Source organism: Balaenoptera ricei, chromosome 10 (genome assembly GCF_028023285.1).
Source record: "Balaenoptera ricei isolate mBalRic1 chromosome 10, mBalRic1.hap2, whole genome shotgun sequence".
In the NCBI taxonomy this organism is placed as follows: Eukaryota; Metazoa; Chordata; class Mammalia; order Artiodactyla; family Balaenopteridae; genus Balaenoptera; species Balaenoptera ricei.
The window spans coordinates 28,735,845-28,752,489 of NC_082648.1; positions in this window are offsets into that span (position 1 = coordinate 28,735,845).

Genomic DNA, 16,645 nt, shown 5'->3' on the forward strand with positions numbered 1-16,645 from the left:
AGTAAACCAGATTACTGGAAAATTGGACAACTTAGTAGATGTAGGGTTCACAAACAAGTAACATGTATGCATAACATTTAACAAGGGAAATGGCAGAGGAAAAAAATGTCATATCAGAGTCTACAGCATGTGAATGTTTCTAGAGTGGGAGCAAGAATGAAGAGTACAAGGCTACAAGAAAGTCAGAATAGATGCATGTATATGTATAACTGAATCACATTGCTGTAAACCTGAACCTAACACAACATTGTTAATCAATTATATTCCAATATAAAATAAAAATTTAAAAAAAGAAAGTCAATATGGCAAAATGAATATCAAGGAAAGTAAAAAGTGGTGAGGCTGGGAGGTAGGTAGAGACCAGACCAGGCATAGGTGTTTGTTATCTCTGCCTTTATCTAGAGAACTGGAATGTCATTAAATGGTGTTGAGTGGAGAGAATGACATGAGTTGCATTTGAAAAGATTATTCCATAGACATTGTGTAAAAGAGAGGATAGAGGTTGCAAGGTGGATATAGGCAGAGGCTCTTTCAATTGTCTTAGCATCGCTACACGTTGTTGTTATTGGATATGGATATGGAGAGGAGAATCTGGACTTACAAGATATTTAGAAAATAAAACACATTAAAACATGATGCTGCATTGGATACAGGGAGTAATGGAGTGGGATTTCTCAATAATGATGCCTAATTTTCTAGCTTGTGCAATTGAATAAGTGATACAATTTACCTGAAATAAGAAACACTATAAGAGAAACAAGTTTGAAACATTGAAACAAGTTTTTTTTTCACTTTCTGTTTTGGATTTACAGGAAAATTGAGCAGATAGTACAAAGTTCTCACATACCCCATCTTGCCCATCCACAATTTCCCCTGTTATTATAACTTGACTTATTGTGGTACATTTGTTACAATTAATCAATGAATACTGATATATTACGTAGAATCCACAGTTTACATTAAGGTTCATTCTTTATGTTATGCAGCTCAATGGCTTTTGACAAGTGCATAATGTCATGTATCTACCATGACAATATTATATATAATAGTTTCATTTCTCTAAAAATTGCCTGTGTTTCACCTATTTACCATTCCTCCCACTCTGTCTGTACACTTGGCAACCACTAAGCCTTTTACTGTCTCTATACTTATGTCTTTTCCAGAATGTCATATAGTTGAAATTATACAGCATGTTGTCTTTTCAGACTGGCTTCTTTCACTTTGTAATATGCATTTTTGTGTGTCAAAGGGTTCATGTAATTCACACATTGAAATATAATTCTATGAGTGATTGGATTTCTGATTTTATGTGGCTTATATTTTTCTCAGTAGCATATGCTATTTTGAAATAATTCACAAAGCTGAGACACATATAACAATCAGGATTGCTGAAGATAAATATAAACTTAGTTCTCCAATCAAGAAAGTTCAATTATATAAATAATCAACAGTGAAAGTGACATGTATCTTAACATATGTCACAAGAATTAGAGATTTAAAAGCCACTCTAAATATATGTGCAGATCCAGGAACAAATAACTGTTTAGTTCTTTGAAAGGGAGCAGTAGCAGAAACTACAAGAATTATAGGTAGAATGATTCTGCTGTCCCCCTGGTGCTGTGGTCTACATAGTATTGCATTTCAAGGAAACTAGTTAGGTCTCATGCAAAATATTTGTGTTACCTGGTAGAAATTCCTAGCTCTCTTCCTAATGACCAGAGTGAGGAAAGGTGAAATCTCCTTTGGATCCAATTTTTATTGCAATAGCGAATGAAGCCCTAGGAAATCTAAATGCAGGTATAATAAGTTCAGTAAAGAGCAGTAACTACAAAACAGCTCTAGACTGTGCATAGTGCAAGATCATTTCAAACACTTAGAGGTAGAATTTATTTATCATCAGAAGCACTATGAACAGCTGGAGAGAAAGCATCTACAAAAGAAAAGATGAAATGTGAAGCAGTGGGTGCCAAGACCTGGGCCTAAACCAAGAACACACAGTATAACAGTAAGAAAGAGTCTGGGAGAAATATATATATTTCCACAGTGGGAACCAAAACCCTAAGAGAAACAGTGATGACATTATCAGAGGGCACACAGGTACCCTCAGGCTAATTTTCTGATTCAGAGACGTGTTTTATTTCCTACACAGTGTTTAAAAAACACACTTGAGCCAACATTTTTTTCCCAGCTTTACCGTGATATAATTGTCAAAGTGTAAGTTTAAGTTTAAACTTACATTGTGTAAGTTTAAGGTATAAAATATTAAGATTTGATACACATATATTGCAAAGTTATTACCACAGTAGGATTAGCTAACACCTCTGTCACCTTATATCATTTCTTCTTTGGGGTGGGAACGTTTAAGGACTACTATCTTAGTAATATACAAGTATATAGTGCAGTGTTATTAACTATACTCACTATGCTGTATATTAGATCCCAAAACTTATCTTTTTATTCATATCTTTATTGGAGTATAAATGATTTACAATGTTGTGTTAGTCTCTACTGAACAACAAAGTGAATCAGCTATATGTATACATATATCCCCAAATCCCCTCCCTCTTGAGCCTCCCTCCCACCTTCCCTATTCCATCTTTCTAGGTCATCACAAAGCACGGAGCTGCCCTGTGTTATGCAGCAGCTTCCCACTAGCCATCCATTTTACATTTGGTAGTGTATATATGTCAATGCTACTCTCTCACTTCATCCCAGATTCCCCGTACCCCCATGCTGTAAAGTCTGTTCTCTACATCCGTGTCTTTATTCTTGCCATGCCACTTGGTTCATCTGTATCATTTTTAAATTCCATATATATGCTTTAGCATACGGTATTTGTTTTTCTCTTTCTGACTTCCTTCACTCTGTATGACAAATTCTATGTCCATCCACCTCACTACAAATAGCTCAATTTCATTCCTTTTTATGACTGAGTAATATTCCATTGTATATATATGCTACATCCTCTATATCCATGCATCTGTTAATGGATATTTAGGTTGCTTCCATGTCCTGGCTATTGCAAATAGTGCTGCAATGAACATTGTGGTACATGTATCTTTTTGAATTATGGTTTTCTTAGGGTATATGCCCAGTAGTGGGATTGCTGGGTAATATGGTAGATCTATTTAGTTTTTTAAGGAATCTCAATACTGTTTTCCATAATGGCTGTGACAATTTACATTCTCACCAACAGTGCAAGAGGGTTCCCTTTTCTCCACACCTTCTCTAGAATTTATTTTTTGTAGATTTTTTTGATGATGGCCATTCTGACTGGTGTGACGTGATACCTCATTGTGGTTTTGATTTGCATTTCTAATGATTAGTGATGTTGAGCATCTTTTCATGTATTTGTTGGCCATCAGTATGTCTTCTTTAGAGAAACGTCTATGTATACCTTCTGCCGATTTTTGGATTGGGTTGTTTGTATTTTTGATATTGAGCTGCATGAGCTACTTGTATATTTTGGAGATTAATCCTTTGTCAGTTGCTTCATTTGCAAATATTTTCTCCCATTCTGAGGGTTGTCTTTTCATCTTGTTTATGGTTTCCTTTGCTGTACAAAGGTTTTAAGTTTCATTAGGTCCCATTTGTTTATTTTTGTTTTTATTTCCATTACTCTAGGAGGTGGATCAAAAAAGATCTTGCAGTGATTTATGTCAAAGTGTGTTCTGCCCATGTTTTCCTCTAAGAGTTTTATAGTGTCTGGCCTTACATTTGGGTCTCTAATCCATTTTGAGTTTATTTTTGTATATGGTGTTATGGAGTGTTCTAGTTTCATTCTTTTACATGCAGCTGTCCATTTTTTCCAGCACGATTTATTGAAGAGGCTGTCTTTTCTCCATTGTATATTCTTACCCCCTCTGTCAAAGATAAGGTGACCGTATGTGCGTGGGTTTATCTCTGGGCTTTCTATCCTGTTCCATTGATCTATATTTCTGTTTTTGTGCCAGTAGCATACTGTTTTGTTACTGTAGCTTTGTAGTATAGTCTGAAAACAGGGCACCTGATTCCTCCAGCTCTATTTTTCTTTCTTAAGATTGCTTTGGTTATTCGAGGTCTCCTGTGTTTCCACACAACTTGCAAAACTTTTGTTCTAGTTCTGTGAAAAATGCCATTGGTAATTTGATAGGGATTGCATTGAACATGTAGATTGCTTTGGGTAGTGTAGTCATTTTCACAATATTAATTCTTCCAATCCAGGAGCATGATATATCTCTCCATCTGTTTATCTTATCTTTGATTTCTTTCATCAGTATTTTATAGTTTTCTGAGAACAGGTTTTTGCCTCCTTTGATAGGTTTATTTCTAGGTATTTTATTCTTTTTGTTGCGATGGTAAATGGGATTATTTTCTTAATTTCTCTTTCTGATCTTTCATTGTTAGTGTATAGGAAAGCCAGAGATTTCTGTGCATTAATCTTGTATCCTGCAACCTTACCAAATTCATTGATTAGTTCTAGTAGTTTTCTGGGGGCATCTTTAGGATTTTGTATGTATAGTATCATATCATCTGCAAACAGTGACAGCTTTACTTCTTTTCTGATTTGGATTCCTTTTATTTCTTTTTCTTCTCTGATTGCTATGGCTAGGAATTCCAATACTGTGTTTAATAATAGTGGCGAGAGTGGACATCCTTGTCTTTTTCCTGATCTTAGAGGAAATGCTTTCAGTTTTTTACCATTGAGGGTGAAGTTTGCTGTGGCTTTTATTATGTTGAGGTACGTTCCCTCTATGCCCATTTTCTGGAGAGTTTTTATCATAAATTCATGTTGAATTTTGTCAAAAGCTTTTTTTTGCCTATATTGAGATGATCATATGGTTTTTATCCTTCAGTTTGTTAATATGGTGTATCATACTGATTGTTTTGCATATATTGAAGAAGCCTTGCATCCCTGTGATAAATCCCACTCAATCATGGTGTATGACCCTTTTAATGTGTTGTTGGATTCTGTTTGCTAGTATTTTCTTGAGGATTTTGCATCTAAGTTCATCAGTGATATCGGTCTATAATTTTCTTTCTTTGTGATATCTTTGTCTGGTTTTGGTGTCAGGGTGATGATGGCTTTGTAGAACGATTTTGGGAGTGCTCCTCTTTCTGCAATGTCTTGGAAGAGTTTGAGAAGGATAGGTGTTAACTCTTCTCTAAATGTTTGATAGAATTCCCCTGTGAAGCTGTCTGGTCCTGGACTTTTGTTTGTTGGAAGATTTTTGATTACAGTTTCAATTTCATTACTTGTGATTGGTCTGTTTATATTTTCTAATTCTCCCTTGTTCAATCTTGAAAGGTTTTACTTTTCCAAGAATTTGTCCATTTCTTCCAGGTTGTCTATTTTAATGGCATATAATTGCTTGTAGTAGTCACTTATGATCTTTTGTATTTCTGTGGTGTCAGTTGTAATCTCTCCTTTTTCATTTCTAATTTTATTGATTTGAGTCCTTTACTTCTTTTCTCTTGATGAGTCTGGCTAAAGGTTTATCAATTTTGTTTATCTTCACAAAGACCCAACTTTTAGTTTTATTGATCTTTGCTATTGTTTTCTTGGTTTCCATTTCATTTATTTCTGCTCTGATCTTTGTGATTTCTTTCCTTCTGCTAACTTTGTGTTTTGTTTCTTCTTCTTTCTCTAGTTCCTTTAGGTGTAAGGTTAGATTGTTTATTTGAGATTTTTCTTGTTTCTTGAGGTGAGCTTGAATTGCTATGATCTTCCCTCTTAGAACTGCTTTTGCTGCATCTCATAAGTTTTGTATCATTGTGTTTTCATTGTCATTTGTTTCTAGTTTTATGGGGTTTTTTTTCTCCTTGATTTCTTCAGTGATCTCTTGATTATTTAGCAGTGCACTGTTTAGCCTCCATGTATTTTTGTTTTTTACTGGTTTTTCCCTGTAATTGATTTCTAATCCATAGCGTTGTGTTCAGAAAAGATTCTTGATATGATTTCTATTTTCTTAAATTCACTAAGGGTTGTTTGGGGTTCCAGTATGTGATCAAAACTGGAGAAGGTTCTATGTGAATTTGAGAATAAAGCGTATTCTTCTGCTTTTGGGTGGAATGTCTTAAAATATCAATTAAGTCCATCTGGTCATTTAAGGCTTGTGTTTCCATATTGATTTTCTGTCTGGATGATTTGTCCATTGATAAAAGTGGGGTGTTAATGTCCCCCACTACTACTGTGTTACTGTTGACTTCCCCTTTTATGGCTGTTAGCATTTGCCTTATGTATTGAGGTGCTCCTGTGTTGGGTGCATATTTATAATTGTTATATTTTATTCTTGGATTGATCCCTTGATCATTATGTAGTGTCCTTCCTTATCTCTTGTATCTGACTTTATTTTAAAGTCTATTTTATCTTAAATGAGTATTGCTACTCCAGCTTTCTTGTGATTTCCATTTGCATGGAATATCTTTTTCCACACCCTCACTTTCAGTCTCTATGTGTCCCTAGGTCTTAAGTGGACTTCTTGTAGAAAACATATATAAGGGTCTTTTTTTTTTTTTTTTGTATCCATTCAGCCAGTCTGTGTCTTTTGGTTGAAGCATTTAATCCATTTACATTCATTGTGATTATTGATATGTATGTTCCCATTACCATTTTCTTAATTGATTTGGGTTTGTTATTGTAGGTCTTTTCCTTCTCTTGTGTTTCCTGCCTAGAGAATTTCCTTTAGCATTTGTTGTAAAGCTGGTTTGGTGGTGCTGAATTCTCTTAGCTTTTGCTTGTCTGTAAAGGTTTTAATTCCTCCGTCGAATCTGAATGAGATCCTTGCTGGGTAGAGTAATCTTGGTTGTAGGTTTTTCCTTTCATCTTTTTAACTATGTCCTGCCACTCCCTTCTGGCTTGCAGAGTTTCTGCTGAAAGATCAGCTGTTAACCTTATGCGGATTCCCTTGTATGTTATTTGTTACTTTTTCCTTGCTGCTTTTAATATTTTTTCTTTGTGTTTAATTTTTGATTTTTTGATTAATATGTGTCTTGGTGTGTTTCTCCTTGGGTTTATTCTGTATGGGACTCTCTGCACTTCCTGGACTTGATTGACTATTTCCTTTTCCATGTGGGAAGTTTTCGACTATAATCTCTACAAGTATTTTCTCATACCCTTTCTTTTTCTCTTCTTCTTCTCACACCCCTATTATTTGAATGTTGGTATGTTAAATGTTGTCCCAGTGGTCTCTGAGACTGTCCTCAATTCTTTTCATTCTTTGTTCTTTATTCTGCTCTGCAGCAGTTATTTCCACTATTTTATCTTCCAGGTCACTTATCTGTTCTTCTGCCTCAGTTATTCTGCTATTGATCCCTTCTAGAGTATTTTTAGTTTCAGTTATTGTGTTTTTCATCACCATTTGTTTGCTCTTTAGTTCTTCTAGATTCTTGTTAAATGTTTCTTTTATTTTCTCCATTCTGTTTTTGAGATTTTGGATCATCTTTACTATAATTACTCTGAATTCTTTTTCAGGTAGGAGGCTTATTTTGTCTTCATTTATTTGGTCTTGTAGGGTTTTACCTTGCTCCTTCGTCTGTAACATAGTTTTTGGTCTTTTCCTTTTTTTTTTTTTTTTGATGGGTGGGTCTGGTTGTTTGGCCTGAGGCATCCAGCACTGGAATTTGCAGGCAGTTGGATAGAGCCGGGTCTTGGTGCCAAGATGAGGACCTGTGGGAGGCCTCACTCCAATTAATATTCCCTGGGGTCTGAGGTTCTCTGTTAGTCCAGCAGTTTGGACTCTGAGCTCCCACCACAGGAGCTCTGGCCCGACCTCCAGCCTGGGAACCAAGATCCTGCAAGCCACATGGTGAGGCAAATAAATAAATAAATAAAGCAGAACAATAACAAAGAATAAAAAACAAAATAAAAAGCTTAAAAATATATTAGGAAAACTAAAAATATAATTGAAACAACTGCAATAAGTTAAAACAAAACCTCAACAAAGAAAAGAAAAAAAAAGGGGAGGGGGGAACAAGACAAAAGGAGCCGAACAATAACAAAGTATAAAGAATAAAATGAAATTAGAAAAATAAAAGATTTATTGGAAAAAGTAAAAATATAAATGAATCAACAACAATGAATCAACAATAAGGTAAAACAGAACCCCAATGTAAGAGAGGAAAAAAGAAAAAAAAAAAACCTTATCTATGGGGAGGCAGAGTTTATGTAGAGTTGGAATTTAGTCAGGGATGGGGTTTAGGGTGGGGTGAACCCTAGGTGGATGGGTGATGTTTGAGCATGGGGTCTAGCCTAGGCTCAGGACCAACACAGCCAGGAAAAGTCTTGGGGGAAGTGCCTAGATGGGGTGACGTTCAAGCATGGGGTGGGGCCTCTGCTTAGGACCCGCCAAAAGTGGAGAGGCAGCACATCCAAAGGGTTTCCTACAGAGTGTGGAGTTCTGCAGTTTGGAAATAAGGTCCTAGGTGAGGGTGTATGTGCATGGGCTTTAGGCCCAGCATGGTTGGAGGGGTCTCAGAGGGTTTCTCTGAGTATAGAGGTAAGGCCCTGGGTGGGGGTGCATGGTGGGGCTTGGGCTCTGTGTGGCAGGAGGGAAGCTCCAAGGGCAGAGGATTAGGCCCAGGAGCCCAACAGGCTCCCCAGTGCCTACGTGGACAGGGAAACTGCTGGCTATGTTCCCTTCTGTTCCTCTGTGTCCCCCCACATCTCCCCCAGAGTCTCCCCCATAACCGCTGGACCCCTAACCATGGGTGGGTGGGTCCTGCTGGGTGTATGAACACCTCCCCTCCCCCAGCCATCCCTTGGGAGTGCCAGTCCCACAGGTTCAGCCTTTACTTTTGTTCCCCCTTTCCTCCCTCCCACTCCCTCAGGATCTGCCTGGCTGGAGGGGGCCTTGGTGGGCAGAAGATCAGGCCCAGGATCTCAGCAGGCTCCCGGGGGCCCAAAAGGACAGGGGAAACCTGGCCACTCTCCCTTTTGACCCTCTGCCCTCCCAGTGGTCCCCCAATCTCCCCCTTCAGGTGTGGGATCCCTTCTCCCCCTAGCCACCCCTCAGGGGCGCCAGTCACATCCCACCTCCATTTCTCCTCACCCCCCATACCCCACATCCTACCTGGTCACTGGGGGTTCCTCCCATCTCCTTAGGTGTCCATGGTCCCTCACCAGTGCATGGTAGGTGCCCTAGTTGTGCAGAGATGCGAATTACGCATCCTCTTAGTCCGCCATGTTGACTCCTCCTCTCCTTATTCATCTTATAACTGCAAACTTGTGTCCTTTGACTGACAATTCCCCATTTGCTCCCCTCCCAGACCCTGCCAACCACCATTCCAATTTGAGATTGGCTTTTTTAGGTTCCACATATAAAAGATATCATACAGTATTTGTCTTTCTCTGTCTGGCTTATTTCACTGAGAATAATGCCCTCAGTTTTCATCCATACAGTCACAAATGGCAGGATTTCCTTCTTTCTTATGGCTAATTAGTATTCCATAATCACATCTTCTTTACCCATTCATCCATAGACAATTAGGTTGTTTCCATATTTTGGCTATTGTGAATAATGCTATAATGTACATGGGCATGCAGATATCTCTTTGAGATCCTGATTTCATTTCTTTGAATATATACCCAGAAGTGAGATTCCTGGATAGTATGGTAGTTTTATTTTTAATTTTTTGAGGAACTTCCATACTGTTTTCCATAGTGGATAGAATAATTTGCATTCCCTCCAATAGTGCACAAAAGTTTCCTTTTCTCCCATCCTTGCCAGCACTTCTTATCCCTTGTCTTTTTGGTAAATAGCTATTCTAACAGGTGTGAGGTGATATCTCATTGTGGTTTAATTTGTATTTTCCCTGATGATTAGCAACATTGAATATCTTTCTATGAACATGTTGGCCATCTGTATATCTTCTTTGGAGAAATGTCTTTTCAGTTCCACTGACCATGTTTTAAATAAGATTTTTTGTTTTTTTGCTATTGAGTTGTGTGATTCCTTATGTATTTTGGATATTAACTCCTTAGGTATATGATTTGCAAGTATTTCCCCCCATTCTGAGGTTGCCTTTTTTTTTTTTTTTTTTTTTTAGGTTGCCTTTTTATTTTGTTGTTTCTTTTGCTGCACAGAAGCTTCTTAGTTTGATGTAGTACCACTTATTTATTTTTTCTTTTGCTGCTTGTGCTTTTTGTGTCATATCCAAAAAATCATTGCCATGACCAATGTCAAGGACATTTTTCCTACATTTTCTTCTAGAAGTTTTATGGTTTGAGGTCTTATGTTTATGTCTTTAATGCACTTTAAATTATTTTTTCTGAGTGGTGTAAAACTTGGGTCCAATTTCATTCTTCTGCATATGGTTATCCAGTTTTCCAAACACTACATATTGAAGTGACTATCATTTCCCCATTGAGTGCTCTTGGCTCTCTTGTCAAATATTAGTTGACTATATATTTGATGGTTTATTTCTGTGCTCTTGTTTCTGTTCCATTTGTCTATGTAACTGTTTGCATGCTATATCATATTGTTTTGATTATTACAGCTTTGTAGTTTGAAACTACAGCTTTGTAGTTTGAAATCAGTAAATGTGATGCTTCAGTTATGTTCTTCTTTCTCAGGATTGCTTCGGTTATTTGGGGTCTTTTGTGGTTCCACACTGAATTTAGGATATTTTTTTTCTATTTCTGTGAAAAATGCCATTGGAACTTTGATAAAGATTGCTTTGGACAGTATGAACAATATTAATTTTTCCAATCTGTGAAAAAACAAGGGCTATCTTTCCCTTCATTTGTGTCTTTTTAAATTTCTTTCATCAAAGTCGTAATTTTCAGTGTACAGAGATTTCACCTTCTTACTTAAATTTATTCCCAAGTATTGCACTGTGTTTGATGCTATTGTAAATGTGATGTTTTCTTTATTTCATTTTAAGATATTTTGTTGTTAGTGTATAGAAATGTTATTGATTTCTGTATGTTCATTTTGTATCCTGCAAATCTACTGAATTTATTGATTAATTCTAACATTTTTAAATGATTTTTTATTATATGAGACAATATTAGTTGTAAACAAAGAAAATTTTACTTTTTCCTTTCTGATGTGAGTTCTATCTATCTATCTATTTATCTATGTATCATCTATCTATCTATCATCTATCTATCTATGCCTGCTTCTGCCAACTGTGTGCTTCATTTCCTACCTGGAAACAATCAGGTAGTGCTGAATGCAGCTGTCTTTTTTAGCTGTGGTTTGTGGGCTATTGTATATTGCAGCCTGCCCCCCTCCTTCTCTAGGCCTCCTACAATTCAATTTTATGTTTTCTCTCTCGCCTTTACAGGTATATGATTTTTGACCCTTGGAATGGACACTGATTTACTGAAAGTGCAGAATCTCTGAGTTTTTGGAAGCATATGAGATGATGAAATTTGAGTCTTAAAGAAGATAGAGTGGATTGAAAATGAATTAAGACAGCTGAACTCAGAAGCAAACCATGTTTTCTTAGGCTAAACACCACTTACCCTGTATGAAAGCCTCAAGTTATCAAAGCTAAATTGAAATTGGTATGTTATGTTAATTATAATGTTTAACTTAACTCCAAAGAAAATTCAGTTACTAGTTTACACAAAGTGTGTGATTAAATTGTTCCCGAGTAACTTATCATTTTGTTATATGGCTAACAAGCTGGAGACTTCCAGATAAAAATGGTAAATGGAAGCCATTTTTACCTCTCTCCCTTCTGAAACCAAATGAAAACTAGAAAAAGAATGATCCGCATAGACTAATCAATTCAATGAAAGTAGAAAATAGTTGTAATTCCAGTACTCTGTATAAGAAATAATATTCAGACCAAATATTTAGAGGACATGAAAGAAACATGCCCCAGTAGACAATCAAGCTGTATGCACGATTCTTACAAGTTGAAGATATACTTGGAAGGCCAAATATATGACTCATGGCTTCAAACTAAAACACCATTGGGAGGAAGCAGGACAGAATAAGGAGAGACATGATTTTCCACCTTTGCAGGGAGCTTTGCATCTGCTGATCTCAGTAAAAGAAGATAAGTAAGTGCTAGATCACCTCACAGAAGACAGTGAAATACAAAAATCTTCCTTGCAACCCAGCAACCTACTTCTCACTGAAGGAAAGATATAGTCAAGGCAATATGTACAGCAAAAATTTGAGAAATGATTTATGACAGCTAAATCCAATGTGCCTAGTTCTGCGGCACGTTTTTCCAATCTTTACCCCATACATTCTCCTGCAAAGAGATGATTCAAAAAGTGATGACCCATAGTTATTTTCAAATAAGAAAGAAATAAGGGACTATAACATATATAACTTCTTTTAAAAATTGCCTAATGATGAAATTGTACTAAAAAGTATATGAATTGAGAAGTCATTGTAAAGGATTGAAATATAAAACTAAGGGTAAATAGCTGAAAAATTATAATTAAGCAGAATGTCCATACCTCTTGATATTGTAGAACTTATGATATGTTCTAGGTAATGAAAATTGCAATATCTCCATATGAGAATAAATATCTAAAAAGTGTATGAATGTTATTTTTCTTTTCTCTCAGAGTGAAATATGGGAGGACAATAAATTCTTTTTAAATCTAAAAATATCAAGCTAATTAAATAAAGTTAAATTGGAAGAACCCATAGGACTAAAATCAGATTATAGAAATAGCTAATTACTTCTGAAAGAAAACCAGACACACAAAATAACATAAACGTACGATAAAACATACAGTGAAAAAGAAACATTAAAAGTGAAAAGAATGTTAAAAATAAAAATATAACATTAAAAAGAAAATAGAGACAAGACTAAATATATGTCAATTCAATAAATGTAAATAGATCAGACTTAACTTACCTTAAAAAAATATCCTGATTGGATTAAATAAAACAAATATTTGCACAATTAAGATATGTGTTTAAAGTAAGTGACTCAGTTTGAAAATAAATACGCCAAAAAAAAAAAAAAGTGGATAGGCAAAAATAATTTTAAAGAACTGGTAAAAAGAATTAGTTAGTTTCTGTGAGTCACACTACTAATATTAAATAAAGTTTAATTCAAATCAAAACATTAAGGGTACAAGAAGGATATTTTTTACAAAGAAATTAACACACACAACAATAAAAATAAATTGTTTACTTTATAAAAAACGAATGTACCACAACATTACAATGGAAATGGCAGTAAATAAAGAATAAGTAATTGGAACACATCTTTGGGCAAAGTTAGGTACAGTAGGAAAAAAATTAAATAATATTAAGGTCTACAAAAATATAATTATTACAGAGAATATAATAGACTCATATAAAATAAATTTTCTTCAAAATGACAAACATCTTTCTCTTTTCTGTGCCCATAGAATATTTGTCAAACATTTCACACACAAAATACTTAAGTTCCATGGTGCAGAAAAAGTGTAGACATATGTTCTGATCACAGTGCAAAAAACATAGATATTAATAATAAATATATAAACTAAATTCGTATTTTCTGAAAACTAAACAACAACAAAATGACTGTTCTAAATGTGTCTAGGGTAAAAGATAAAAATGAAAATGAAATTTGTAACATTCAAAAATATATATAAATAACAATATTATACATCAGAACCTTAAGAGTTCAGTTAATTCAGTGCTCAGAGAAAAATTATTATCATCAAGTAGTTTTAAAATCATTTAAAAATGACATAAGCATTCTACTTAAAATATTTCACTAAAATGTAAACTCCATAAGAACAGAGACTTTTATCTATTTGCTCAATGTTGTATTTTCAGCTCTAGAAAAGTGCTTAGCACATAGTTGTTATTGGAAAGTGGTAATAGGTGAATAAATGAATGAATCGATAAAACTGTGAAATGAAAAAGAAAACGAACCCAAGAAAAATGCAAGTTATGAAATAAGGGTAGAACACACTAAATCAGAAAATAGAAAAATAATGGTACTGAAACATATATCAAAGATTAATTATTAAAATCAAGTGAACAAAGACAGATTATTAGTTAATACCAAGAAAAATGGAGAAAACATAAACACAGCACTAGATGTGTGATGGTGAAATAACCATAGTTAGAGATAAAATAATAAAATAGTATTGAATTATATTTTTCCGGTGGAATCAATTTTTTTATGATGAAAAATAGTTTTGGATAAATTGTCATATATTATCTTGATGGAATATTATTCACCTATAAAAGTGAATAAACTACTAATAAACACAATAAAATTACATTAAATTATGAAGAAGGAGATGAACAACACAACTGAGAAAATGCTCATGTTCTGAACAGGCATCACACAAAAGAAGATATACAAACTGCCAATAGCATATAAATAGGTGTTCAAGATATTACTTACCAAGGAAATGTAAATTTAAAATGCATTGTGTTAATGGACACTTAAGTTGTTTCCATATCTAGACAATTGTAAATAATGCTAGTATAAACATTGGGGTGCACGTGTCTTGTCAAATTAGTGTTTTTAGATTTCTTTGGGTATAACTCTAAGAGTGGAATGGCTGGGTCATATGTAGTTCTATTTTTTTAATTTTTTGAGAAAACCCCATACTTGTTTGCATAGTGGCTGCACAAATTTACATTCCACCAGGAGTGTACAAGTGTTCCCTTTACTCTGCATCCTTGATTTGAGATCTTTTTGTTGATAACCATTCTGACAGGTGTGAGGAGATATCTCACTGTGGTTTTGATTTACATTTCCCTGTTGATTAGTAATGCTGAGCACTTTTCATGTGCCTGTTGGCCATCTGAATTTCCTCTTTGGAAAAATATCTATTCAGTTCTTCTGCCTATTTTTTAATTGGGTTGATTTTTCTCTGTGTGTGTGTGTGTGTGTGTGTGTGTGTGTGTGTGTGTGAGATGTTGAGTTGTATGAGCTGTTTATATACGTTAAATATTAACCCATTACAGGTCATATCATTTGCAAATATTTTCTCCCATTCAGTAGGTTGTCTTTTTGTTTTGTTTATGGTTTGCTTTGCTGTGCAAAATCTTTTAAGTTTATTTAGTTCCCATTTGTTTATTTTTGCTTTTATTTCCTTTGCTTAAGGAGACAGATTCCAACAAATATTGCTATGATTTATGTCAGTGGGTGTTCTGCCTTGTTTTCCTCTAGGAGTTTTATGGTATCTGTTAGGTCTTTAATTCATTTTGAGTTTACTTTTTCTCTATGGTGGTAGAGAATGTTCTAATTTTGTTCTTTTACATGTAGCTGTCCAATTTTCCCTTTTTTTCCCTCTATTTTATATTCTTGCCTCCTCTGTCATAGATTAACTGATCATAAGTGCATGGGTTTATTTCTGGACTCTCTATCTTGTTACATTAATCTGTGTACTTGCTTTTGTGCCAATACCATACTGTTTTGAGCACTGTAGCTTTGTAGTATAGTCTGAAATCAGGGATCCTGACTCTTCCAGGTCTGTTCTTTCTCAAGATTGTTTTGGCCCTTTAGGGTCTTTTGTGTTTTCATACAAATTTTAAAATTATTTGTTCTAGTTCTATGGAAAATGTCATTGGTATTTTGATAGGGAGTGCATTGAATCTGTAGATTGGGTTGGGTAATATGGTCATTTAAAAAATATTAGTTCTTCCAATCCAAGAACACGGTATATCTTTTCATCTGTTTGTGTTGTCTTTAATTTCTTTTATCGGTGTCTTATAGTTTTCTAAATAGAGCTCTTTCGCTTGCTCAGGTAGGTTTTCTATGCATCATATTACATCATCTGCAAACAATGACAGTTTTACTTCTTCCTTTCCAATTTGGATTTCTTTTATTTCTTTTTCTTGTCTGATTGCTGTGGCTTGGACTCCCAAAACTATGTTGAATAAAAGTGGAGAGAGTGGGCATTCTTGTCTTGTTTCTGATCTTAGAGGAAAAGCTTTCAGCTTCTCATAATTGAGTGTGATTTTGGCTATAGGTTTGTCATATATGGCCTGTATTATATTGAGGTAGGTTCCCTCTATTCCCACTTTCTGGAGAGTTTTTTATTATAAATGGATGTTGAATTTTAGCAAGTTTTCCCTGAATCTATTGAGATGATCATATGGGGTTTTTTAATGCTTCAATTTGTTAATATGGTGTATCCCATTCATTGATTTTGCAGATACTGAAAAATCCTTTCATCCCTGGGATAAATCCCAGTTGATCATGGTTTGTAATTATATTAATGTATTGTGGAATTTGGTTTGCTAGTATTTTGTTGAGGATTTTTTTCTATGTTTTTCAGTGATGCTGGCCTGTAATTTTCTTTTTTTGTGATATCTTTATCTGGTTTGTGTATCGGGGTGATGGTGGCCTCATAAAGTGAGTTTGGAAGTGTTCATTCCTCTGCAAATTTTGGACTAGTTTCAGAAGTATATGTGTTAAGTTTTCCCTAAATGTGTGGTAGAATTCAGCTGTGAAGCCATCTGGTTCTGGACTTTTGTTTTTTGGGGAGTTTTTAAATTACTAATTCAATTTCATTACTGGTAATTAGTTTGTCCATATTTTCTATTTCTTCCTGGTTCAGTCTTTGGAGATTGTACCTTTCTCTCCATTTCTTCTAGGTTGTCCATTTTATTGGTATATAGTTGTTCATAGTAGATGCTTATGATCCTTTGTAATTGTGTGGTTTTTGTTGTAACTTCTTTTTCATTTCTGATTATATTGATTTGGGCCCTCTCCATTTCTTTCTTGGTGA